At 43.9% G+C, this 25,731-nt stretch overlaps 1 protein-coding gene across 13 annotated transcripts in view; it reads left to right on the forward strand.

The window, feature by feature from the left end:
* LOC135903595 (uncharacterized) overlaps positions 1-25,731 on the forward strand; it is a 1,541,440-nt gene that overhangs the window by 899,404 nt on the left and 616,305 nt on the right. The gene's annotated exons all lie outside the window — the stretch shown is intronic.

A 25,731-nucleotide genomic window follows, 5' to 3' on the forward strand; every position in this document is an offset into this window, starting at 1 on the left:
TGATCCCTCCTAGCACGTCACGCCGACGGTGGCTCCAGCTTTTCCAGTGGTGGAGCTCGAGGCCAATATGAACGAAAGTAGATAAGCGGCTAAGTTTCATAATTATGTACCTGTGTAGAAAAAAAAATGGAATTCAGAATGGACGAAAGAAAAAGAAACTGGAAACTAAGATTTGCATTAGCGTGGTTCACAGCAGCCGAGAAAATTGCTTTTAACGTAAAGTAGGACATGGCCGAAACCGCATACCGAATTGGTGAAACGACAAATAGACTATATATATAGAAATATACCTACAAATATCAATAAAACGAGAAATGAAGTGGAAGAATATTTACTGTAATTCAAAGCGCAGTACCCTAAATTACGAAGCTAGATCCCGCGTCTTAACAACGCGCCGGGACAGGGAAAATCTTCAGATGAATACGATTCCTGCGTAGTTTGTGAAACAGGTGCAAAAACCACTGACTGTATTCCGGTAGAGTTCATAGTGTACTTATTCAACAGCACGAGCGATTAAACTAATTGTACAGTGAAATATGAAAATTGTTCAGCTGCTCCAAGTCTTGCGTTTCAATACTAGTAGCGTAAGTGAATCGGTGGTGAATACTTGTACAAGATGGGCTACAACGGTGTTACGGCACAACCAAGAGTGGCGCCAGTCAGAAGAATGCGATTTGAGGGGCAGAGGCGAAATCGGTCTAGACAGCCACCTTGTTTATGCTTCGCTGTGTCTCTTGTAAATATTGTAGATACATATTTATATGTGGCTTGTGCAACGTAACAAATTGGTGAGAGGTCCGGGATACCCACGAGAAACAACAACGGAGCTCCGCAGTGGTTGCCACCTAGGACTGGACAACATAGCGGGCGAAACAGGACGCGACATGGCGCGGCCCCCATTAATGACTACAACCCCGACGGTTGTGCTGGCTCAGCCGCCCGATCAGGAACGTTCTGCGGCACGGACACTTAGACGTCGAAGACTGGAACGCCACTTATGAGCGTGTAAGTGCCCACAAAAAATGGTATCTGCCGATTATGTTAACTAACTTCGAATTCTACCTACAAGGCACGGCGCAGGTGTGGTATGACAACCACTAGGAAGAGCTTAACAATTGAGACACGGGCAAACATAAGCTGAGGGACCTTTTCGACAACACCTCCCAGTGGAAGAGCACTGCTAAGAAAGAATGATCGATCCGCACCCAGACGTCCACAGAATCATACGTCTCTTACATCCAGCACGTGCTGGCCCTGGTGGTGGTGGTGGTGGTGATGTTGAAGCAGGCGGGGTTAGCCTGGCATACATAGCCGGCAATTGTTCCGCCTGATCCTCCTTCGAGTTCAGATCAGTGGTGTGTCACCAGGTGTCTATGAGCCCCGTGTCTCGCAGGAAGGCTATCAGAAGTCGTTGCGCTCTCCTCCTCAATGCCGCGGGCCCTCCGGGGAAAACAACATCTTCAAAGGTCCTGTGCGTGAGACCGCTTTTTTGTAGGTTGTCGACCATTACTTTTCGTTCCGTGTCAAACTGAGGGCACAGCCAAATGAAATGTTCGATGTCGCCAATGTCACCACAGAAAACACAGAGTGGGGAAGCGCGAAGCCCAGTCTTGAATAACCAAGCTGGGGTGTACGCGGAGTCGGTCCTGATGCGGTATAAAAGCGTCGCTTGTCCACGTGTAAATCCATGAGTCACACAGGATTCGTGTGGATTCTTGAACATCTCTCTAAAGTGGAGGCGGATTGCACCCTTAGGGTTTCGAAAAGCTTTTGGAGCTTTCACTTTTGGGACAGATGTCAGCGCTAGGCGTGCCAGAGCGTCAGCTTCCTCGTTCCCATCAATTCCTACGTGTGATGGAATCCACTGAAACCTTATGGTAAATCCTTTGCTCGTTAGGTCGTCGATCAGTGCCAGAGACTGCCTTGTAAATTTCTCTAGAGGTAGGCCCCGATGTAATCTCTGCAATGCTGACTTGGAATCCGTCAGCACCACGACATCTCGTGCAGAAAAGGCCCGTAGTTTCCGCAAAGCCGCGGTGATTGCGGCACTTTCGACTGTTGTAGAGGAAACTACGCGATCCAGTCGGCCAGACCATGACACATCAAGGGATGGTATGCAGAATGCCGCTGCACAGCTATCTGTTTGTGCGCACACCGAACCGTCTGTGTACACTTGTAGATGGCTTTGAAACACAGTGCTCAAGTGGTCCAGCACAATGAACTTGGCTTCGGCAGTTGAAATGGTGCGTTTCGTCGGTAGGTGGGGTACATTGAGGCTGCAGGTAACGTCCGGAAAAGACCATGGCGGGTCAAGGCGACTTCGTTTAGGCCATTCCAATCCTAAAAATCGGAAGGTGTTCAGCGCCGCATGGAAATGTGAGCGAGTTCTTGCTCTTAGCCGCCGGAGAAGCGCCGTGCCTGCCCGTGACTCGCCCAGCCTTAATAGCTGCGTCAGCAAGGCCTGAGATGCCAAGAAGCGGAGTGGAAGAGACTCTGCCTCATTAGTGACTTTCTTGTTTGAAGCCGCCGTTGGAACTCCCATCGCCAAGCGAAGTCCCTTTCTGTGCACTGCCTCCAAGCGCTCGAATTGACTCGATGACGGTGATATCAGAGGGAGCTGATAGAGAATGCGGCTTGTTATCAGTGCGGCGTTCAGTTTAAGCATGGATATAGGATTGTTACCCCAACGTATACCTGCCAATCGACGAAGTGCGTTGATTCTTTGCACTGATGCAGCCACAACACTTTCGACCGCACCACGCCATAGCAGCTTGTTGTCGATGGTGACGCCCAGGAATCGAACATGAGTTGCACGAAGAATTGAATGCCCTCTGATATTCAGCGTCAGACGTGTTGACTTGCGTCTCACTCCCGGGAAAAGCATGAAGGCCGATTTTTCTGCTGATAAAGATAGGCCAAGCGTCGATAAGTGGCGATCGATAGTGGAGATTGCGGCCTGGGCTATTCGGGCCAAACGTTTGTGCTTGTACCCCAAGATCCAAATGCAGATGTCATCTGCGTAGATGGACATTTTAACTGCCATCCGACCTACTTTCAGGGCCCTGTGCCGTAAGGCCGACAGTGATATGGGCATCTACTGAAGGGGCATCTACTGAAGGGGATCGCTGATGGTGCTTTCAACCTGCTCGCGTGCAAAAATTCTAAAACAGTACAGGACATCACAAAAGAGTGGCAACACCTTTAGCCGGCCAAGAAATGCTGCATTACAATACCGTTCGCACGTCTGCCGAACACAGCTGCAACCTTCCCTTGTGACGACAGGCTAGGAGTACAGCAGCCGTCATCATAAGATGACATGACGCTGATACTGCGGCAATAACTTCAAGCCATGGCACTTGCAACACTTTCATCCCGCCCCAGTGAGCTAAACAGCTTCTCACTTGGACGCCAATGCACAATGGACGATTGGGTAGATGGGCGCTATGGCTCGAAGAATATTCATTTGCTTTTTTATGCAAGTCAGGCCATTTTCACAATGACGCCGACTGTCTCTCCCGTCATCTTGTCAACCGTCCTGAATATGATGCGCATAACACCGACTCTTGCGTCCTGGCCATTTCTGATCTGCACAACATCCACACTGAACAACGGCGTGATGTCTGATTACGTGTTCTCATCGATCGTCTCAAGTCTGAAACATTCGGAGCCTGCGCTGCAAATGTTCGGGTTCCGCGACGACGTTCTCTACCGTCGTAGCTTACTCCCTGACGGATCAGAGTTTTTACTCGTTGTACCACGCCATTTCCGGACATGATGCCTGTACTGCAGGCCGCCTTGGCATTTCGCGTGCTTACGACCGCGTACGGCGCCGTTTCTACTCACCAGGCCTGTACCGCTTTGTGAACCTCTACCTTGCAAGAGGTGCACTCTATCAACGCCGCGAAAAGCCTGTGCTGCCAGCTGGACGCTTTCGCTCCATCGAAGGACCGTCAGAACCATTCTTTCTCCTCCGTCTGGATCTTCTCGTCTCTTTTCCGACGTTGAAATCTGGGGCTAAAAGGGGCGTTGTTGCGACTGTGAACGCGACCCGGTACGTGATCACGCGAGTTTTGCGTATACAAGTTGTGCAACTGAGGTGGCAGATCTTTTACATGGCGTCATTTTCCGTCACGGCGCATGCCGGAAGCTCCTCACTGATGGCGGCTGCACCTCCTTGTCCCGAGCAGTTGAATGCCTACTTCGTTGCTGTTCTGCTGAGCACAAGCTTTGTACAGCCTACCATCCGCAGACAAATGAACTGACGCAGCATCTCAATCATACCTTGACAGCAATAATAATAATAATAATAATATTTTTTTTATTCACTTCAATTCGTACAACGTGTTCCAGCCTGCATAAGCGTTGCCGCTTGTGTGCTGAGCTGGGCAGCTAGGTTAAGCACATGAAACAACAGCGAGTAAATCATAGTTGAAAAGTAGGGAAAATAAAATCAACCAAATACTCAGCAACTGCTTGTGCGACATAAGAACAAACAAGCAAACAAACAAGAACCAGCAGAACATATGATAGCAAATCCACTGTGCACACTTTCGTACACGAAATGAAAACATTAAGAACATGACCAACAGCAAATTACCTTATTCTATATTATCGTTCAGCCAAGGTCGAAGAAAATTCTTAAGGTCTTTTAAAGCGGTAATATTCGGGAGGGTTCCTAATTTATTGAAGTAGTAAGGAACATAGTAGGTGCGGGTTCTTTTGCCATAAGTGGTGAAGATGCGGGGTATGACATACTTTTCTGATTGACGGAGAGGCCGTACTTTAATGTTGCAGGTTTTAAAGGAGCTGTGAAAGAAATGCTTGTATAATATGTCAAAGATAAATTGCTTGTGTAAAGGAAGCATGTCAAAATATTCCATACTGTCTCTGGCTGACTTATCATGATAGTTGGTTCCATAGGACAGATTGGTTGCAATCCTGTGCACAATGCGGCTTAATGTGTTTAATTTATATAAAGAAGCGGTTCCGTAAATTGTTATCCCGTATCGTAATATTGACTCTCCCAATCCCTTATATACCATTTTTCTAACCGATACATCACATATAGATCGTAGAGCATATATATAAACACACACTAGGCGTAGGCGTTTGGCTAACTCTGAAATATGAATATTCCACGACAGTGTTTCGTCAAATGTGATACCAAGGTATTTAAAATTGGATTTAAGTTCCAAAGGTGGGCATGAACAACACGTACAGTTTCTCTCATGAAGGTATATATTTGATAGTACTCTAACCACTTTATATGGGCTATGAAAACAAAGTAGGCAGGTTTTTGTATTATTAGTAAAAATCTGATTAGTGTTGAACCATTCTATCAAAAGATGCACATCCTGTTGCATCCTGTCGGAGGCCTCTTCATACGTTTCACTTGGTATCGCCAGGGCAGTATCATCCACGTATAAAAAGAGTTGCGAGTTCAGTGGAAGACAGGTCATATCATTGACGTAGATATTAAATAACAAGGGTCCTAAAATTGATCCCTGAGGAACACCTGTCGAAACGTTCAAAATTGGGCTGTGTAATCCGCCTAGTTGGACGCATTGGGCTCGATCAGCAAAATAGCTTTTAAAGAACGACTTGTATGGACCTCTAAAACCAATACTGTCAAGTTTATCTATTAATAAATTGTGATTGATAGTATCAAAGGCTTGATACTATTACTTGATACTAGTATCAAGTATCAAAGGACAATGTTATTGTTATCTATTTCTTTGCAGACTAGGTCATGAAAATCCTCTAGTAGGTTTACCGTACTTTTACCTTTGCGGAAACCATACTGGGCTGCATTTAGTAGATGGTACTTATCAAGAAATGATGTCATGCTAATATGTATAATTTTCTCTATGATACAATGCTGTCGTGACCTTCGGCTATAATTTTTCCCGTCACCAGACCACTGGCTTTTCACCGTTTTACATTTTATTCGGCCGGCACCCTTCTTCGCTGATTGACAAATTGCTTACTTCCTCGACAAACCCTCCCACTGAATATGCTCAAGACGTTTTCGCCGGGGCTTACACGGCACGCCAGGCTGCTTCCTCTCGACTCACTGAGTCTCGGGCCGCGCAAAAGATCCGGTACGACAGCCGACATCGGGACGTTCGATTTCTCCTGGCTCCGTTGTCCTCCTACGGACACCATGTCGCCGCCTGAGCTTGTCTTTGAACCTTGGCATAAATAATGGGAGTAATGCCAAATGCGCGTTACTGACGGCGATCGGGAACCTCCCATTGTGTACGAGCAATTCAATTTTTGCTCGTCAAGAAGCCTACTGTGATTATTTGCTTTACTAGAAATCAGTGTTAGTGTTGTTCCCATTCGTACATTTCTACATGTGCTGAATTTACACCTGTAGTTTTCGTTTATTTATGAATGAAAGAACATGAACCATTAATATATATATATACATACATATATATATATATATATATATATATATATATATATATATATATATATATAAGAGCCTCCTGCGCACGAGCAAAGACAGTGAGAATGTTGTTCAAGTTTAGAAGCTCTTACACTTACCATAAAAATTATAAAAATAAGAATAACAAATATCTGAACTGCAACTTTGTCAAAAGATAACTGCAACCTTCCGTGTGGTGGCATATATATGCAACACTTCTAAGCAAGCTGGAGTGGTTAAATGTACTGCAGACAGACGTTGGATGACTGATTACCGGTTAGAGAACAGCGTCCGCGCAGCGTCAGTTGCGCCATCTCCTGGCAGATTCGAGCACTGGCTGGTTTATACGCAGTTTCAATGAACAAATTCTCCAGTCTTAGCAGCATCTTTGCGTCTCCCTGTGCCTTTACTTCTGTAGGTTCAGTGCAAAGTCCAGAGTTTCCGTTAATACATTCCGATGCATCCATTCCTGTAGAAGGATCGCGTTCGCTAACAAGTTCACATTAAAATGTTTTAGTCGAGAAAATAGAAAATAGCTTTGAGATTACTGCAGATATTTGTCTTTGTGTCAAGAAACGCATCGTTATTTTGCAAACTTGTGATTAGGGACACTGACCTATCGCTTCGCGCGTATAAATGGTCTTGATGTGTATAAATCTCAACTAAACCAATAATTAGCAGCTCAACTAGAAATTATTACGCCAGAACCTCCTTCGCCATGACTGTCGATGCGATTGGCATTTATGCGATGTAGGGAGATTCTTATGGCAAAGACTCCTTTAATTATAAAATATAGTGAGGGAACTAGGCTGAGAATGATAATTACAATAATACAGTGGTTGCACCTTCGAATGCCCAAAAGAAACCTTCACTAAGCACGGACTCCCAGCTGCAGCCAATTTGGTGCAACTGGCACTGTAGATGTCGGCTTCCGTATCCCCGACTACGATTAAACCATGGCGCGATCGCATTGGCCGCTATATGAGACGTAAGGCCTTTATCTTTAAGAGTTCGCGTTATCAATTTTATCAGTCCTACTGTGAAAATCTCGCCGTGTGAAGTCGCAACATGTATCATTCAGCACCATGAAAGCGTTCAGACAAAACCGGCACATAGTAAAGTGCTTGAATTAGCCGAAGAATTCTAATCGCAATAAATGTCAATCTACTTAGCAACATATTATCCGATACGTTGTAATGCACTCTATTTCAGAACACACTTACCACCTTGAACACTGTTGCAGTAAAATTATTTTAAAGGTACTCTCTTTTAGAATATATGCCTACTTTACAATTTGCGCAGCGAACAGCTGTACCTCAATAAGGATTTCACGTGTGTTCATTAAGAGATGAAAAAGAGAAGAACGAAAAGGTGCCAGAAATGTTCTAGCGCAATGAGTTCCGAAAAATTTCCTCACCCTCTTTTTGGCCGTGCCTGCTGCGCGATAACATAGAATCTAGTCAGGTTACCAGACGCCATTGATCGCAAGAGCGGTTGTTTTTTCGAAAGCCAAAAAGCAGTGCGCACCCACCCGCTACACAGGAATTTGTGTGATCCCAACCTACAGTGGCGGGTGTTTTTATCCGAACTGGTCTAAGAAAAGCTAACAAAAATATTGACCAGATCAACTGGCATGAATGTGACGGCCTACAGTTGAATTGCAATTACCTCTCTTGCAAAGAAGAAAGTAAGGGAACACTGCTCATGCAAATATTCATTCTGGGAACTTTCTGATCTTTCAAACTTCCTTGTTCTCACATACCGGCCTCCAGAGCAAGTAAACTTTTCATTACGCTGTAGTGATGAGCGATCTTAACTCCGCGATAGAGAGACGGCGAGAATAAGCTTTACACAGAAAAGCACGCGAGCGTACTCTTACGCTCTGCAGTGGGTTTTCCCCTCAGTCCTGCAGCACAGAAGTCTTAGCTTGCTCGGTTGACTAGTTCGAGCTGGCCGTTCGAGTCGCAGCGAGACATCGCCGACTCCTATTGCCGTGTGCGGGAGTGTCTTTTGGGTGTGAGCCCTGGTGTGATAGCGCGTGCCTATGCCGTGTTGCAGAGCGCTGCGCATTCACCTCAGTGCGGTAATTCATAAGATAACAGCGCATGATGTATGGCGCATGCAGGTACTCAGGTGTGGACATCTGTTTGTAGTTCCCAGCATATAATGGCTTCCCCTCACGTGAGAGCGATATGCGGCGCGATGCCATGGTGGTGGTCTTTGTAACATGGGCTAGTTTCTGCGAGGTGATTGTGGTGTGTTCGTTCGGGGTGGAACTCTGCGATGTTGGCTCCTGCATAGAGCTAATGATAGCAGAGAATGCGGGAAAGCTAACCTCATGGACGTCCAATCAGCAACCATATAGAACCTGGGTGTAGAGGATGTGCTCTTGAAAAAGGAACAAAAAGAGAACATTACGAGCACATGCGAAGGTGCACATCAAGTTAACATGGGTTTTACCGAGCCTTTTTGAAATGAGAAATTGTAGCAAAGATCTTGCAGTTTACTGTGCCATTTTCGTTTGTTGCCACGGCCCAACGGTCTTTAATTCACCCTGAAAACTTTAGTATAACCAATTTGACGAAGCTCCCATAGCCTGGTGCTAGGCGCAATACTCAGAACAGAAGCCTGAGACGTTTATCCGAGTTTCTGGTCCAGAAGAGCCACACAAGGACATTTCGCGCAGAAGTAGATCATCTGCAGAGCGGAAATTCCTCATATGTTCGGATCTACGGCGACAAGAGTGCCATAGCATCTGCTGACAACAACTGAGTATATGCTCTGGAGTGAAGGCAGGGTTGAGATGGGGATTAGAATTGCTTTAGCACGGCAAACTCATTATGGAAATGGCAACTGGTCGCGGTGATCAAGAGTATTTAGTTTTCTCATGATTTTTGTACAAAATGAATACGTGACATCTAAAAGGGGCAGATGGTATTTGTAGAAAGCCACCTACAAAATGGACTCCTATGTAGCGCAAGGAATAGGCACTTCATCCTTATGAAATCATCGCACGTGTTATGTGCCGCTTGTTGAGTATTGGTCACGTCACGAACGTGAATGAAGCGCGTCTTATGAACATGGACCTCGGTCCGACTGCAGTCGTTAACAGTTCAGTCACCCTTCGTTAGTGACACATACGCTACAATGTCTTCTACGGTTCTATAAAAACAAAAAACTCATGCTCATAAAATATAGCTCCTCACAGCAGTCACTACACATAAAACCAACTTTGTCTCTCTTTAATATGAAATAATATGCGTTGTCGATCTGCTTGATAAAAAGTATACCGCTATAGTGCTTCCTCTTAGTCTGGTAACTTGTGCTACAGCACTTTCTGGAAGAACACCATGGAAAGCCATCATCGCAGGTAAATTCAGATATATAGAAGTCGCTCTACGAAGATTCAGCAGCAGGTGGGCGTGAAACACACTAACCCTTATATACGACAACGACATAAACTTTGGCCCACTCGAGGTTGAACAAAGTGTTTCGCACAGAGAACCAAAGAAGGTGACCAACTTCAGAGATTGCTGTATTATGTTGTTTCCAAGACACAACTGGCGTAACGCAGGCACATACACGGAGGTAGGATATTTGGGTTTAGCGAAAACATGTCCAATGCAGGCGTTATCATTCTTTTCTGTAAATGAATGAAAGAATCCTTGAATGAGATTTATTCATTTTCATGAGCATATTTGTGAAAATTTCTGGAACCACCAAACGCAGAACGAGGTCTAAATGTGCTCGAGGCCTGACAACAGGTGCGCAAAACGGCAGCACAACATGCGTTTACCAGCACTCATAAAAGATAAGCAAAATCAAATCATAATTTTACCCATGAGAGATATGAGGTAATCATTGAAATCTCATATGCAGGCACAGTAAATAAACTGTAGGCAGACAGCCTATACAGGCAGACAACACATTTGCCTATTTGACGATAAATGCTATATGTTAGAAAATTATCGTAACGGAAATCGGCTTAGAGAAGTGTCCCCAGATATGTGCAATCATTGTTCAAATTGTCTTTTTGTCTCATGGATGGGTTTATGATTCCCGAGGTTTCAAAAGCTGTCCAAATAATGAACGCACTTATGTGAATCTCCTCTGTGTATACAAGCCCGTGTGTGAACGCTAGCTTTCGTCAAGCACAAACACGTGACTCGTTTCTTTTTCTCGTACAACTAAAGTTATAGTTGCAATCCCAACTTAGCGTCTTTTTTCTAAATGATACAGCACTGCTGACGAGAATGTACTTTTTGTCAGTACAGACACTCATTTTTCTTGTTCCAGCCTTCTCCTTTCTTTCTGGCCAGTCATAACCCGTACAAAGGTTCCAGAACATTAGCGCCTAACTAACTCCGGGTCAGGGCGAGAGCACCTTGAAGGAAGCCCAGGCTGGACGAGCAATTAGTGGTTGGGACGGCTCGCTACACATGCATCTTCGTGACGCACATACACGCAGCAACGAGCAAGAAAAGTCGTTAGCTGTGCCATTGCGCAAATAAGTTGATGGCGCGAACAAAACGCAACTCCGAAGAGCCCATGTTCGTATATAGTAAGGAGCATGCCTTTGTAAGGAACGAGCCTTTGTCTGGGAAGTTTGCTTCTCTGTACGTAAGGCGCTTACTGGCCTAGCATTAAACATACTCTTTGCCACGTCCGCAATGAACTCTGTTTTTCTTTTGTTTCGGCTACAGTGCATTTTGATGCTAGAGGTAAGAAGCAGCTTCGGTGTAGCAGAAGGCGAAATCTTCGCCCTCCAACGCTTGTTGGTAAGTATGCGTGTCTTGCAGCTAGCATTTGCACTTATTGAAATAATACTCAAACAACCTCGCTTTAGTGCCTAGGGAAAAGGTACAACTCTTTCTCACTTGGGGAAAGTTCTGTTGCGATTGTCTTGTGTTTCGCTAATTATGCGCGTTACTCATTGCTACACTCATTCAGCACAGGAGATTTCATGCTGAATAGAAGTACGAAGGCGCTTTACTAGTTGAAAGTTCCCACAAGAAAGTACGCGAACGTAGCTCAAACTAATTCCTCCACATGTTGTGAATAGATACTCTAAAGTACCCGAGCATTTTCTGGCTTTGTCGAACACCGTCCGAAATTCCCGAGCGGAAATAAATAAACACATCTCTTGTGTCAACCTTTCAAGTTTCATCATGCGCTCTCACCCTGCCCTCATCTTCATCCACCCACATGGTGGATGAAGTTCAAATGAAGTATGTTAGTCCCTATATATATGATGTTTTAGCATACGCTCGGGTTAAAGACGTTTCTTATGATAACAATGCACAAGGATTTTAAAAGAACTGCTCCTCCCGCAGATCTCGCACACTATGCTGTTAAGCATTTCGACAAAGAAGAATAAAATTACTTTGTTGTAGCGCCACCATACCCGAGCTCAACACAGTAAAGTGACATCAAAGCATTTAGCGAAGCCTGCAGCGAAACGTAATGGCTTTCTACCCTGTCACATACAGTATTTCAGGGGTGTCAACACAGATATGTGTCATAAGCACAGCCGTTGTGGTCTAAGTTATCAAGACTGAGTCGGGTTTTTCACTATATATGCAAAGTATTTACCACGTATTTTATAAAGATCTTGACTGCATGAATATTGTATCAAACGCAGACAGCTTATTTGTAGGGTTCATTTAGGGCATTATACTTGAACGGAGCTTGTTTATTATACTGTTATTACATGCGCTTTTTGTTTTATTTTCGCAGTTTTGTAGTGATAGGCTATGCGCAACTTTCTGTGCAGCCAAACGCTTCCTTTATAATAAGTATGCTGTAGCGACATACTTGTCTGGCAAGTAAATAAAACTGCTTTTATTTGCACATAATTTTATTATTGTATGTCTTTTTTTTCTTTTTTTGGAGCCGACATCTAACTTGGATACATACTGTGAGTAAGCATCAAGAAATGGTGAACTGGCACACGCACCCACATTTGGTCAAAAATATTACCGCGCTTGTAGTCACCTAACGTAACCAGAGCAGTTTTCACACTGACTTCGTGTATTGCCGACTGTGCTACCGTCTCACTGTGCAGCACCACGAAGGCCTCGTCTTGGGATGTGCGTGTCTATTAAGTCAATGGCCTAGTCGTCGCGTATACAGTCCTAATGGAGCACTCGCTGGTGCGGAACATTCCAACTCGTGGCGATGGTAATGACTCCAGCAGATAAATTGCCTTGAGCGACACCCTGGGAGCAACTGCAGCCTTAGACAGGATGAGTCGCCGCCGACCACTACGCCGGAGTCGAAGCAGCTACAAGATCCCGTTTGTATAACAAACGCAAATAAGCCCCTTCGGGAGCACTGCGCAAACACCAAGATTTTACAATGAAGCCCGATAACCTGGCAATGCAGAATATTTGATTTTTGTATGGAATACAACCAGTATGATTTGCCTAGGAATACTGAAATGAAGGTATGCATCACTGTTTGATGTGTGTATTTCTCCCTTTAGGGGTGCGTGCTGTCACGCTTGTTGAAGGGGGAGCTGTGGTTAGCGACTATGTAAGCGTTGTGCCATAATATGATTAGGCTAACCTCTGAGATCTTCTTTGCCACAGTGTAATATAGCTGCTGACACACATACCTATGAACTATAAGAACACTAAAATAAAGACAGGCTCATCACACTGTAGCCATCTGTCATATTCACGATATTGTGCACGTCCAACGACTTAATCTTTTTACCCGAATATCCGAAGTTTGTTCCTTAAGCTGGGATTTGGCGATGCTGATGACGTGCGACGCGAGTTCGGATAGAGAAAAGCTGTAATGACGAGATTATGCGCAAGGGCATACTTTTTTTCTATGGCATTGCTATAAAGCGTGATGTACGACTTGTATTATATGTATGCCGTAAGACGTGTTGTGTATGATTATATAATTTTTAAATGCTAACCATTTCTAGGCGAAAATTTGCCACTTTGACAGTATCTATCTAGCTGTGTACGTCTTGGCGCTCTCATGGTTGTTTCTTTAACTTGGTATGCACCAAAATTGGCAAAGTGTGCCAAAAGTGCATGGCGAACATAAATAATCAGTCATGACATGAACATCATCACATACGTGTCATGCAGTTCATGGAACAGTCACTTACGTCTTGATGCTGTCATGCTCATTTCGCTTACTTGGTAGGTATGAAAGTTGGCATAGTGTAACATGAGTGTATGACGAACAAAAATGACAGGTGGTGATTTGAATATCACAACATCTGCGTCATGTAAGTCATGGAACAGCCGCCGACGTCTTTGTGTTCTCATGGTTGTTCTGTTAACTTGGTATGTACCACAACTGGCATAGTATGACAAGAGTGTAAGAGAGTATGAGACGAACATTAAGGGTAGTTCATGACATGAATGTCATGACATGCGTGTCATCTAGGACATGAAATAGCCGCCTGCGTCTTGCTATGTACCAATATTGGCATAGCACGACAAGAGCGTATGACGAAAAGAAATAATTAGTCATTACATGAATATCATGACATGTGTGTTATGTAGGTCATGAAACAGCCATGTTCTCATGGTCGTTTCATGAACATGGTACACTGCTTCGCATAACATCGATTCCCACAGGGCGTGGAAAGTGTCGTTTGTTTTTTATTGGCGTACTACCTGAGGCCATTACTGTATGAAAGCAGCGTACAAAGAGAATATGAATTTTTTTTTTGCTTTTTCACAATGCCCAGGAGTTGGCAGTGCGTTCCTGCATGCAGTAAAATAGACATTTGTATCAATGCTTATACCGGCTAACCCCAATTCTAGTCTTTACACCTGGGAGCAAAATGAGAGGTTTCCAGCGACTCAAATATAATTTAGGTTATTTTCCACCCCCATTCCTCAGCATAAAGATAACTAAACATTGGGAAAAAGATGGATCCACACTACCAAGTTATATGAAGGCACGATGATAAAGCTCTCCTATATATTTGTGTAACTTATGAAGACGCTAACCAGAAGTACCCTCCCAAAAATACCAACATGAAATGTTGCCGTATCCTTGACTGCTTGTTCTTGTAGATGCAGTATGATCGAACGACTGTTTTGGGCACATGCATTGGTTGCAAGGCCTGCTCGAAAGCGCAAGCAATGTGAAGAAATGGTAACAGAAAGCCTAACGTCGCTGCTGAAACAACGTTAAAGAAACCACTGTCGAATGGGCTACTAGTATGGTGCACACCCGCAGATTGAATTATTATTGCTATGCGTCTTCCGGTGGCTTACTGCGTGGCATGTACTTCGTGGAACAACGACGCAAGTTAATTGCGTCACCTTCCGACCGAGGATGAAGTGCTCCTTGGAAGCGTGCATGGAATTCCAAGAAATGTAAGCCGAGTCGTTTAGCACCTCTGCTGTGCCAGGTTGAAGCTATATATACCATATATATATATATATATATATATATATATATATATATATATATATATATATATATATATATATATATTTTTTCACCCCCGGAGGGTAGGCAGGCGTTGTGCCCCTCTCGGCGGCTGGTGTCAGCTTGAACCCTTCCTGTTTCCTTTGTGTGCTTGTGCGTTTCGATATCTACTACTACTACTACTACTACTACTACTAATAATAATAATAATAATAATAATGAACGCCCCTAATATGTCTGTGAGCTCTGAGCGGAAAAGGTGAGCCTTGCCACACCACCGAAATACGAGCGTATCTTACCGATGAAACTGAGGCTTACATATTTTATTGTTGAAATCTTGTGCATTCGAGTGATGCTTGTCGCAAACAGGGGTAACATAGGCTCGACAATACTGCTTGTTTGGTTTGTTTGCTATCATTCTTGTTATGGTCTTCCACAGGCTGCATTGCGCGTGACTAAATTTATCAAATGAAATATTGTAGTTATAGATGCCAGATCAGATATTAGCTCACTCGAGGGTGAATCTGACTTCCAGAATGCGCATTTTCCTTCTGATAGAATGTCTCGTCGGCAATATTTTCTGCAGCAACTATTATATACACTTACCTGAAACTCGACTTGCCTACACGTATGGTAAACGTGCATAGGCATTCACTCGCCCATGGAAGTGATTTCTTGTAGCTTTCTAAGATAGAAAAGTGCCCATGCAAATATGAAATTTACCTCTAAGTGATTCCCAAGCCCCAGGTTATTTGGCCGACAATTTTTATCGAGCTTTATTCTTTTTTATGATGGACGCTACTTAGCAGTGTTTGGCCCAGGGCTGAAGCGTTTGCCCTAGCGTGTGAATGTCATGGTGCTGTGATTTCGGAATCCTGTGAATCGATAAAGGAAACCTAGAAGTTGTCTGCACTCTGCTAGCGCGGAAAGACATGACATCTTGAAACTCGACTATCCCTGACTCGTTCGTTGAAATCAGGAGGGAGGCATTCGGCGAGAAAACTCTAGCATAGCCTCCAATAAACCTTATCCCCCTTAACCCTTGCCCCTGCGTAGGGTAGCCAACCAGAACTACATCTGGTTAACCTCCCTGCCTTTCTCTGCAATCTTTTCTCTCTCTCTCTCTCTCTCTCTCTCTGCTCGGCCTAACTAGGCTAAGGGCTCTAACCTATTCTGGCACGGGCGTTTCGGGAACGTCGACTTTGTTGCCCCTTCAGCAATCTCTTCAAAGTCTTGTCATTTGCTTCTCTTTCTTTTACTGCAATAGCTTGCATACGGACACTCGAAACGAATTTGTGCCACCGTCATTGTTGGCTCCAAAGTCGGAGTCAGCGTTGACCTCAGGCTCCGCAAATATTTCAGTACACGTATGCTTATCCATACCGTTAATGTGGCATCATATTGCTACGCTATTTAATGACTGAAGCTGTTCATACAAGGTCTTATCGCCATGACTAAGTTATCCTCAGAATTTAGAGAATGGCAGACTGCAAACAAATTTTCTTAAGAGGAAACTTTAGCTCGGGTGCTCATGTCTAAACAGATGCAAAAGAAGAATTGGTTTTTCACGCCAACCACTGCACCAAAGTTGACAAAGTTTACTGCGTATAAAAGCGAAATTTTAAACCTAGTGACTGTTGCTTTCAAATTGTTTTATTGGGTCGTCAATTTTTCATAAAAGACTGGCAAAAATGAAAAATGTTCAGAAAACAAAACTGCAAAAATTGACAACTCTGTAACAAAGAAACTGTGTAACACAGCAATATTTTTTCTCCCCTCTTGGATTTGGCATGGCTGCTGCTTGATGGCACATGCACTAGCCTGGCAAAAATATTTATAGCTATAGGTATATGAACGTGCTGCCTTGCACGAGTGGCCGCCACAGGGCACTGTGCCAACTGACACCGGATATACTGAGAACGAAGCCAGCCCGACGTGGCGAAGGACGTACGTAAGCACCGACGCAAGCTTCAACCTAAACACGAAGTCATAGCTATGCGATCGTCGTTATTTAATCACCTTCATTCCATTGTAATCATTCCTTCGTTGTCAAGGAGTCTTCATCGCTCTGCTGTTTTCATCCTGCGATCGCCCCTGATTGTCACTTCGTAGTCATGACGACACCATCATCACGCCATCATTCCGTCGTCATCATACTGTCGTCATTACGCCATTGTCATCTTGCTGTCATCCTTTTATCATCAGCATGCCACCATTGTTGTTCCGCAGTGAGCATGCGGCCACTGCCTGCAATCAGGGTCATGGCATCGTCATCATGCAGTTGTCGTGATACAGTCATGGTCATGTCGTCGTGATGTTTTGTTGGTTGCATCATTGTCATTGCAGGTTCGTCCTCCAATTGTCATAGTGTCATCGTCGACATACCATCGTTACAAACGTCTACTAAGGATGTGATAGTTGGGCACTTCGGCTACCCACTTGTTCTTCTGTGTAAAACTGACCAAAATTTATTACGCTAAGTTACCAGCGTCAGCTTGCCCTTTTTCAAATGCATGACTGTCTGGTAAAAGCAATGCGGTTGAAAGCTTGTGAAATTCTTTATTTACATCGTCGTGACTGTTTTAAAGGAATTTTGGACGAATTTTATGAAGCAGCTGCTATAATGGCCATCATGCCGTCGAGGTCGTTACGTCGTTGTCATTGCAGTATCATCATCCCATTGTCGTCATGCGCAGGATGCGCTTGTTCAAGCGCCTCATTTATATGCTGAGCTAAGCGTTTTCCGGTGAAAACATCCTCAACTTCCACGTGGGCTCTGTACTTTCAAATTAACTGTAAACAAGAGCATCGTTCCTGGCGCGCACGCACGCACGCACGCACGCACGCACGCACACACAGCTGCGTTATATCGCTCCCCATAGCGCGCAGGATTGGCAATTTTTCCCTCTTCGATCGCGTTCCATTCATTCCAATCTCCCTTATTTCCGTTTTCGAGCCACTGCATTTATTCTTTGATGTCGAAAGTGATCCGACACAATGTGTGCACAGTCTGGAACTGCCAGATCAATCGTGCACGCGTTTTTTTGTTGCTCTTGTTTGCATTCCAGTCTCATCAGGGCTTTCAATTACGGGTGCAGTTCCTTTGATCATTCGTCGAGAGCTCCGTTAATCACACTGCCTATCGGAATACCCCTACACGTGTATTATCATAGCATGTTTCACGTGTGCCAATGACACTTAAAGCAGCAAATTACTGAAGATCAAAAGCAGCCGCTGTGGAAATTCTGCCTTTACCCATCACCGTGGTGAGCTCATCAAGTGAAAATGAGCCTCCATTGTGACGGGTCCTTAATATTACTACATTTTACGCACATCTATGCGAAGTTTGCACATGCCGACACGTTCTTTTATGGTTCTGTGTTTCTTGTGGGGAATTCATCATCGGGACCATTATTAACCCCAAGGATTTCTATCTGGTTACCGGAGTCCACGGAAATAATGACGACTGGCAATTGCTGCCGCAGTTTCCAATTAAACTTTTTCATTTCAGAGAAGGATTTGTCACTGTGGTAGTCTTGATCTGTAGCATGCACATTTATTAGATAACTTCGCCGTATATACGTCGTCATGTATGTTCGCTTTTCTATGTTCAAATCTTGTTTCTATGAAAGCTATCCTTCTCAACACCGCAATCAGTAGCCTTTTCCTCAATGCTAAATCGGCATATTCGCAATAACAGGAATTGTTTGTTAAAATGTTCGCTTTACAAGGGCCCACATGAATAAGCAGCAATTTTATGGTTCCCGATAATACCAATACCATTCCATATCCACCATTTAGTGGCTCTTTTTTCTATTTATTAAACCGTGACCAGCACTGTTAGTAACAGCAGGTATAGCTTTAAGTTATCGGTAAATGCATGCTATGTTTATATTTATGTGCCGACGCAAATTTATTAAAGCTGATTCATCCTGACAAGCAACCCGCCCAGCTTTGCTATGCTGGGTGTTACTTTTGCGCCTTCCTTCAATTTTTGTGACACATTGATAGCAAGAGTAAAGCCTTCTACGTGAGGCAATGAAGAAAAAAAATATTTGCAGTTTGTTCTGTTCTTTATTTCCATTGCCTGTAATCAGTCATTATATTGCTGAAGCTTCTAAAACAGACGAGGAATGATACACTATGCCTGAGAAAGTAATTTGGCTAAGCCTTTGGGGTTATCGGTACATGCAAATTATAAATCGCACTAATTTTGTCCATGAAGTTCGCTTACAGCGCTTCAGGGCATGTTCTCGGACTAGGTCAAATCTGATTGTAACACAAGCGCAACGCAAGCCCAAGATAGTGCAAACAGAAGGGCAGGAAAAAGTGAAAACGAAATTAACAATGAATAGCTTTTCGTACGGTTCGTTACCAAGTTAGATGCCTTACGGCTCGTCTTAGGCGAGGTGTTGTCATTTCTGTATTTCCAATTCAAACGTGTAAACGTTATTTTTGAGCAGCCACAGTGGCTACGTATACCCGTCTGTTGCTTACATTTGGTGCACATATAACATTAGTATAGATGTTCACAATTGTATCAGCCGAGGTACCGACCGCCCGAGCAGCAGCAGCAGCCACGCCAAACTCCGGAGAATAGTCAAAGAAAGCTTTGATATAAAAAAGAAAAAGCGCATGGCATAGTAATGATACTGTTCGCTAACACAGATGCTCCAGCGGCGTCGCACTCCGGTGTCCAGGTGTCAGGCTAAGAAGTTTATGCGCAGTCACATGCTGCACATAAACTTGAGGAACGGTCGACACCAAGAGCTATACGAAACATTAGCCTGGCAGCGCACATGAAAATTCGACACCTAAAAAAAAAGCCACACCCTGCTTACGTTTGTGTGCTAAATGCAAAATATATCTTGTCGGCATGATGAAATACTTGGCACATTGTTGCATTGGAAGAAGGACGGAAATAGTACGGTGGACATAACATCAAAGTTTCATATCTTAAATTTGAGTGTGTTCTGAAATTTTTTGTCGCTGCTCCCCATCTTTTTTGCAACCGCGAAGCCTGGTGTCCACAAGTAGACAATACCGTACTTGAAAGATTCGAGGCTCAGAGAGCAAGGTGCGCGAACTGACACTTATCAAAACCCAGGGAAACAGAGAACTTTTATGGGAACTCAAGGTGCTTTTCTGTGCTTAACTTGTCCTCCTATGTAAATTCTTGGAACCATTTTCATTTTACTGCCCGGAACACCTCGGTCCCTGTTTTCTCCTGAGCTGTGGTTACTGCGCATGCTCTTTTTTCAAACCCGCAACCCCCAATCTGTCGGTTTTGCTTCATTGATACAGACGTGTAAACGTTACCGAAAAAGTGTAGCTGATTACAACACATTAGATATTGAAAATGTAGGTAACTATAGTTACCAATTAGAGCCCTACAAAGGTAACTGAATAATTACCTAAAAGAAATCTATTACATTAGGATTACTTTCGTACCTAGATTAATAACGAGCTTGCCTGGATCTTCCGATCCTTCTTATGAAGCCCTTCACTGCTTTATATTCGCTGAGAATTCTTTTTCAAAATCTGCAGCGACAATGAAGGCTCGCTCGATGGGTGCGCTGGAGAGAAGGAATACGTTACTCATAAAATGCTGTCTAGCGCACAAGTTGCTCCCAGAATGCTACGTTGCCCTAGCCGGGATCTTCCATGAAGCGCAGCACTTCGTTTTTGCTGGGTATAGGGGAATGCGCTCGAGATAGGGCCAACAAAAACTTAAAAATTGTCCATGTTTTACTTCCTGGGATTAACGTCACAATTGGCCATCGCTATCGAACCATGGAAGCGCCATTCCAATTTGACGGCCAACATCTGGTGGAGTTCCTTCCAGCGTCCTTCACTTGATGACCATTTAGACATAGATGACTAACTGTAACGAATATCAGCAAACGCTTGGCAAACCTTTGGCCTGAACAAATTGCCGAATCTGTAATGTAATTTCATATAAAACGACGTACTATTCAACCGAAAAAATACTGCTACCATGTTAAAATCACAAAAGGGTGTGTAATATACAGAGTGGTCTTTTTTTATGCTTTACAGAATATTTAAATATCTGTGTGGCTAACAGCGTGATTATAGTCCTTGAACTGGCATATTCAAAGAGGCGGACAGTATTTGCACGAGAAATCGAAACACATAGTATATAAAAATGCAGTGATTATAACTTCCTGAGTAGCTACTTCCTGGCGCAAAGTGCGGTTTGCGAATCGTATGCGGTGCAAATTACAAGGCGCATCCACTTGGCGTGATTTTTCAAGATGAAGCCAGTTTCCAGATGTTAATTCCCAAAGTGTTCGACGAAACACGCTGGTGTTTTAGTTACTTTTGGGATTCATCGAAGAAAAGATCGTTTTTTTTTTTTTCACTTAGCAAGTGGAATAAAAGTGGATTTCTACAGTGAAGTTGATGGAGAGTATCTAGAAACTTGTCTCATGCTGTAAATTTTGTGTGCGAATATAAAAAAAATATGAAACAGTGACGAGATATAAAACTTCAGAAGTTTATATAATTTTCCATGCTGTCTAACCGGGTTTTCGCTATGTGGGGATATGAAGGCGTAACCATTTGCTTTGAAGCAAACTAGCTACCTCGGTGATTTGGCACAGTGTCATTCGCTGCAAAGCTGAATAACCGCAGACGACGAAGGGAGAAGTAACACTGCGCTGACTCTCAACTGACGCTCTTAATTTAAAGCAATAAATATAGGTCGCATTTCGTAGGGTAATCAACGCAGCAAAAATCAACACCTGGCCATTTTCACGAAAGGTGCGAACACTAAAATATAGGCTGATCCTGTGGGCGTAGAAAAAAAAAACAAATCGGTTATCGCACATTCCGCAGGACGCTTTCGTAATGTGCACCTCTCCCCAATTTTAGTGTTCAAAAGCTTCGATTATCTCACGAATTGTCTCTTATTTGCGTTGAGACAGAACCTCATCAGTGTCACCAAAAAAGGTTTCACTTCCGCTTGCGTGGCTGTGGGATGCCAGACAGAACGTACATTCGCTTCTCAAAAATTCGTTCTATCACTTTAATCTAACCTATAATCTTGTGTACCCGCCGTGGTTGCTCAGTGGCTATGGTGTTGGGCTGCTGAGCACGAGGTCGCGGGTTCGAATCCCGGCCACGGCGGCCGCATTTCGATGGGGGCGAAATGCGAAAACACCCGTGTGCTTAGATTTAGGCGCACGTTAAAGAACCCCAGGTGGTCAAAATTTCCGGAGTCCTCCACTACGGCGTGCCTCATAATCAGAAAGTGGTTTTGGCACGTAAAACCCCAAATATTATTATTATTATAATCTTGTGTGTTTGCATTAATGGTTGTTCATTCCTTGCGCTGCCAGAAAAAAAAAAGCCCTCTGTCGGCTCGCAGTCAGTGGTACACTTTCGTGTTCGCTCAACGGGCCTCTAAACAAAGAGTCTAGTTACTCTACGTCGAGTTGCTATAAAGCTATTTTAAGTTCTACAGAAGGCTACTGTGTTTCCAAATTTAATATGCATATAAAAGAAGAGAAAATCACTATTTTTTTAGCCGTTAGTGTGTGTAACATATGCTATTTGTAACAAAGATAGGAAAGGTTGTCCGCTTGTCCATAAATGTTCATTGAAGCATCAACAGACATAAAGACAACATTCGGCTCTTCATGAAGTGCTAGGGCGTCCTGTATTTGTTAGATTTTGTGGCTGTTTTAGAGCTGAATCTAACAACCATAGGGCGTTCCAGTGTTTGTATGTGCAGAGTGTCAAAGGCCAAATTCTAAGAGGTTTAGTAAACAGCCCATTTCTTTTCAAGTGCGGCTTAGACACATCACAGACAAAGGCTTCCTAAATTTTAATCCACTAAATTCAAGCTCTCTCTGTATCCCTCTCTCTGGCTATTGAGTAATATACTATTTTATTGGCAACAACATTGTTGTTGACGAACCTAACATTTGACTTGGTCGTAACCATATATCAGCAATAGAATGCAACTGATGCTGCAAAATCAACCAGCATGAGCCTTCTTCGTCCTTCTTAATGAGAGTGGGCATAAGTACTGCACAAGCACAAGTTGTCTGACAACATATTGCTGGGAATCTTTTGCGGTGAACGAGGACGGTAGCGGTGAGATGATCGGGCTGTCAGAAGGGAAAACACAGGCACTATCAATGGATATAGATTACTTCATCATCGAAGCTTTGTGTTTTTATGTTATTATTACACGCACAACAATTACACTTTCGGACGTACGCTAATTATTTCATCTAGAAATGTATTTGTTACCCTGTCATAGAGGGAATAACTTTACTGCGTGTTTTGCGAGTTGGGAGGGCCCCGCACCAAAGGCCCCGCCTAGGTGACGGCCACGAGTTCGTGGGTCCTGGCGGCATCCTCGGCCCGCTGGACGGCCCTTAGTTGATCCTGGAGGGCGGGGCTGAGCAGCGCGGGTTCCCAGAGCGTGCGAAGGCTGTTGCAAGAGGCCGCGTTCTCGTTATTGTTATGTATTCCTCGGCATTCCCATAATATATGCTCCAGAGTGGCTCTGGATTCGCATATGTTGCATTTGTCCGTTTGTTACATATCCGGATATATGATGTGCAAGAGCGCAGGATTCGGATACGTCCTAATGTGTAACTCCGCCGTGCCACAGACTGCTTTTTTGACAATTTTAGGTGAGGTGGCGGGACTATGCTTCTCTGTAACCTATAGCCTTTCGTGATGTCATTATATGTTGTCAGTCTGTCCTCCTACTCCCACTCATTTACTGCACCGTCATGTCCGGAGGGTGTCGGGGTGCCACTTGTGACTGCAGCTCGGTCCGTAAGCCCTCGAGCCGCGTCGTGTGCCGCCTCGTTGTTGCCGTCCTCCGCGATGGTGTGAGTGGGTGTCCATGTGATGTACACCTTTCTTTTGCAATTTTGACTTCCTGCAAGAAAATTACGTACTGCCTCCGGGGAGATTCGGCCATTTTCAAAGTTTCTTATTCCCGTCTGAGAGTCGCTGACTTTCACGGTTGCGTTAGCCTGAACTACTGCGAGTGCTATGGCTACTGCCTGGTCATGCAAAGAAAGAATTGATTTGTTAAAGTTCGTACTACAAAACAAAGTACTCAACACTTTATTGCATTGACGCCACTGAACACTGCCATTTGGAAAGCCTCATGGCGAACACTTACAAAATGCGATTCCCGAAAGCAGTTCCATTCTTATGCCCTTTTTGATAACGCAGCACAAGAACGACGACTCCACCGTAGCTCTGTGCACCATTGCTCTACGATGCTCTCGAGCACAAAATCAGAGCTCTTGCTCTGTGCGTGGTGTGTGTGTGATGTCCTTTCGATGGCGCTCTTCGCGCTTTCGCAAACAAGAAGCCAACTCGCAAAGCTGGTGGCAAAGCACTTAGTCATTAATGGGATGGCAGAGCCTGCCTACAAACGTCTAAAACGCCAGACTTACTTCTGCATCGCTGCTGGTTGAACTCAAGAGAAGGTTCTCGTCCGGCTTCCTTGAAGTGCTTAGCGTGGTTGCAGTTTGCTGTGCCCGCCTCTGGGTCACTGCACTAGGAAATTGATTCGCGGGAAGAGAGGCGACGCAAGAGAATTGGGCAGCATGTTTTGTTTCTTCTTATGTTTTGGTTGACGTTCCTTCCTACCGCTGTAATTGAGAAGGCAGGGCTCCGTTACCAAGACTTTTCTTTTTTTTTTTGAGGGGGGTAGTGCATGTTAAGCGAACGCAAGAAATTATGCAAGGTTTTCGCTTTATCTGTGATTTCAGTGTTAAAAATGTTTTGTGAGCAAATGCTCTGCACTTGGTGTCTCCTGGAAGGAATCATTGTTCGTCAAACGTAATGTTTCCAGTCTTGTGACCAAGGCAGGAACTGCACATAACATATCATGGTTGAATGTGTTCACTTAGTTTGTTCATGTACTGAAACAGAGGGCGAGAAAAAATTTAGTGTCAGCTGGAGAGGTTATGCCAGCTACGGGCACGCAATGCTGCTCCCAACAAAGAGAGCAGGAGGAAAAGAAATGTGTTGGAGGCTGTAGGTGGATCAAGTTGTGCAAGACAAGCCCGCTATTGCTCCGCCCGAGCGCCTCCATTCAGCAAAGCCCAACGAAGACCTCATCAATGTGTCAACTTTTGGAGGCTGTTCTTTCGTTTTCATAATTGCTGTAAGTCATTGAAGTGTACTGTCCGAGCGTGCCTGATTAAACGCAGTTTGAATGCTACTTAGCATGATAATATTGCTCTACTCGTATGTATAACAGTTAGCGCTGGTGAATTAGATTTGAAAACGTTCATATTTGTAATTGAATTAGAATCAAACCTCAAGTTTCGAAGTAGTTATCCAAGTACACGATTAGCTTTATTCGTTACATCTGTTAATCGAAATAATCAAAACGAACTATGCGTGAGAATGATAGCGAGCTATTTAAAAGCTTCGAAGAGAATGGACGTCGCAACAAATAATGATTCACTTTCTTGACTGGTAGGTATACTCGCGATGGAGTAAGGTATGCTCATATTTTTTTGAACGTTTCAGTGCATGAACCACCTTTTATAAAAGCAGTGCATACTGTTTTAATGAGGCCAAGAACTGACAGCCCCTGCTGTCGAATAGGGGACGACAAAGAAACCGAGTGGTCTACAAATAAACGGATATGAAATTTTATGAAAGCGGATGCAAAATTTTTCTACACCACGAAGAAAAATAACGCTATGAACTCTTCCTTATGGTACGCATGCAAACACCGGATATCAATGATGATAGTAAAATAAAATTTTGACGATTGGTCAAGCATGCATGTAATCAGTTATGAAAAAAGATTTAGGTGTATATAGGTACGTGTCAATACCAGACGTTTATTACACATTATTTATTCAGTTTCGTTT

Source organism: Dermacentor albipictus, chromosome 1 (genome assembly GCF_038994185.2).
Source record: "Dermacentor albipictus isolate Rhodes 1998 colony chromosome 1, USDA_Dalb.pri_finalv2, whole genome shotgun sequence".
NCBI lineage: Eukaryota > Metazoa > Arthropoda > Arachnida > Ixodida > Ixodidae > Dermacentor > Dermacentor albipictus.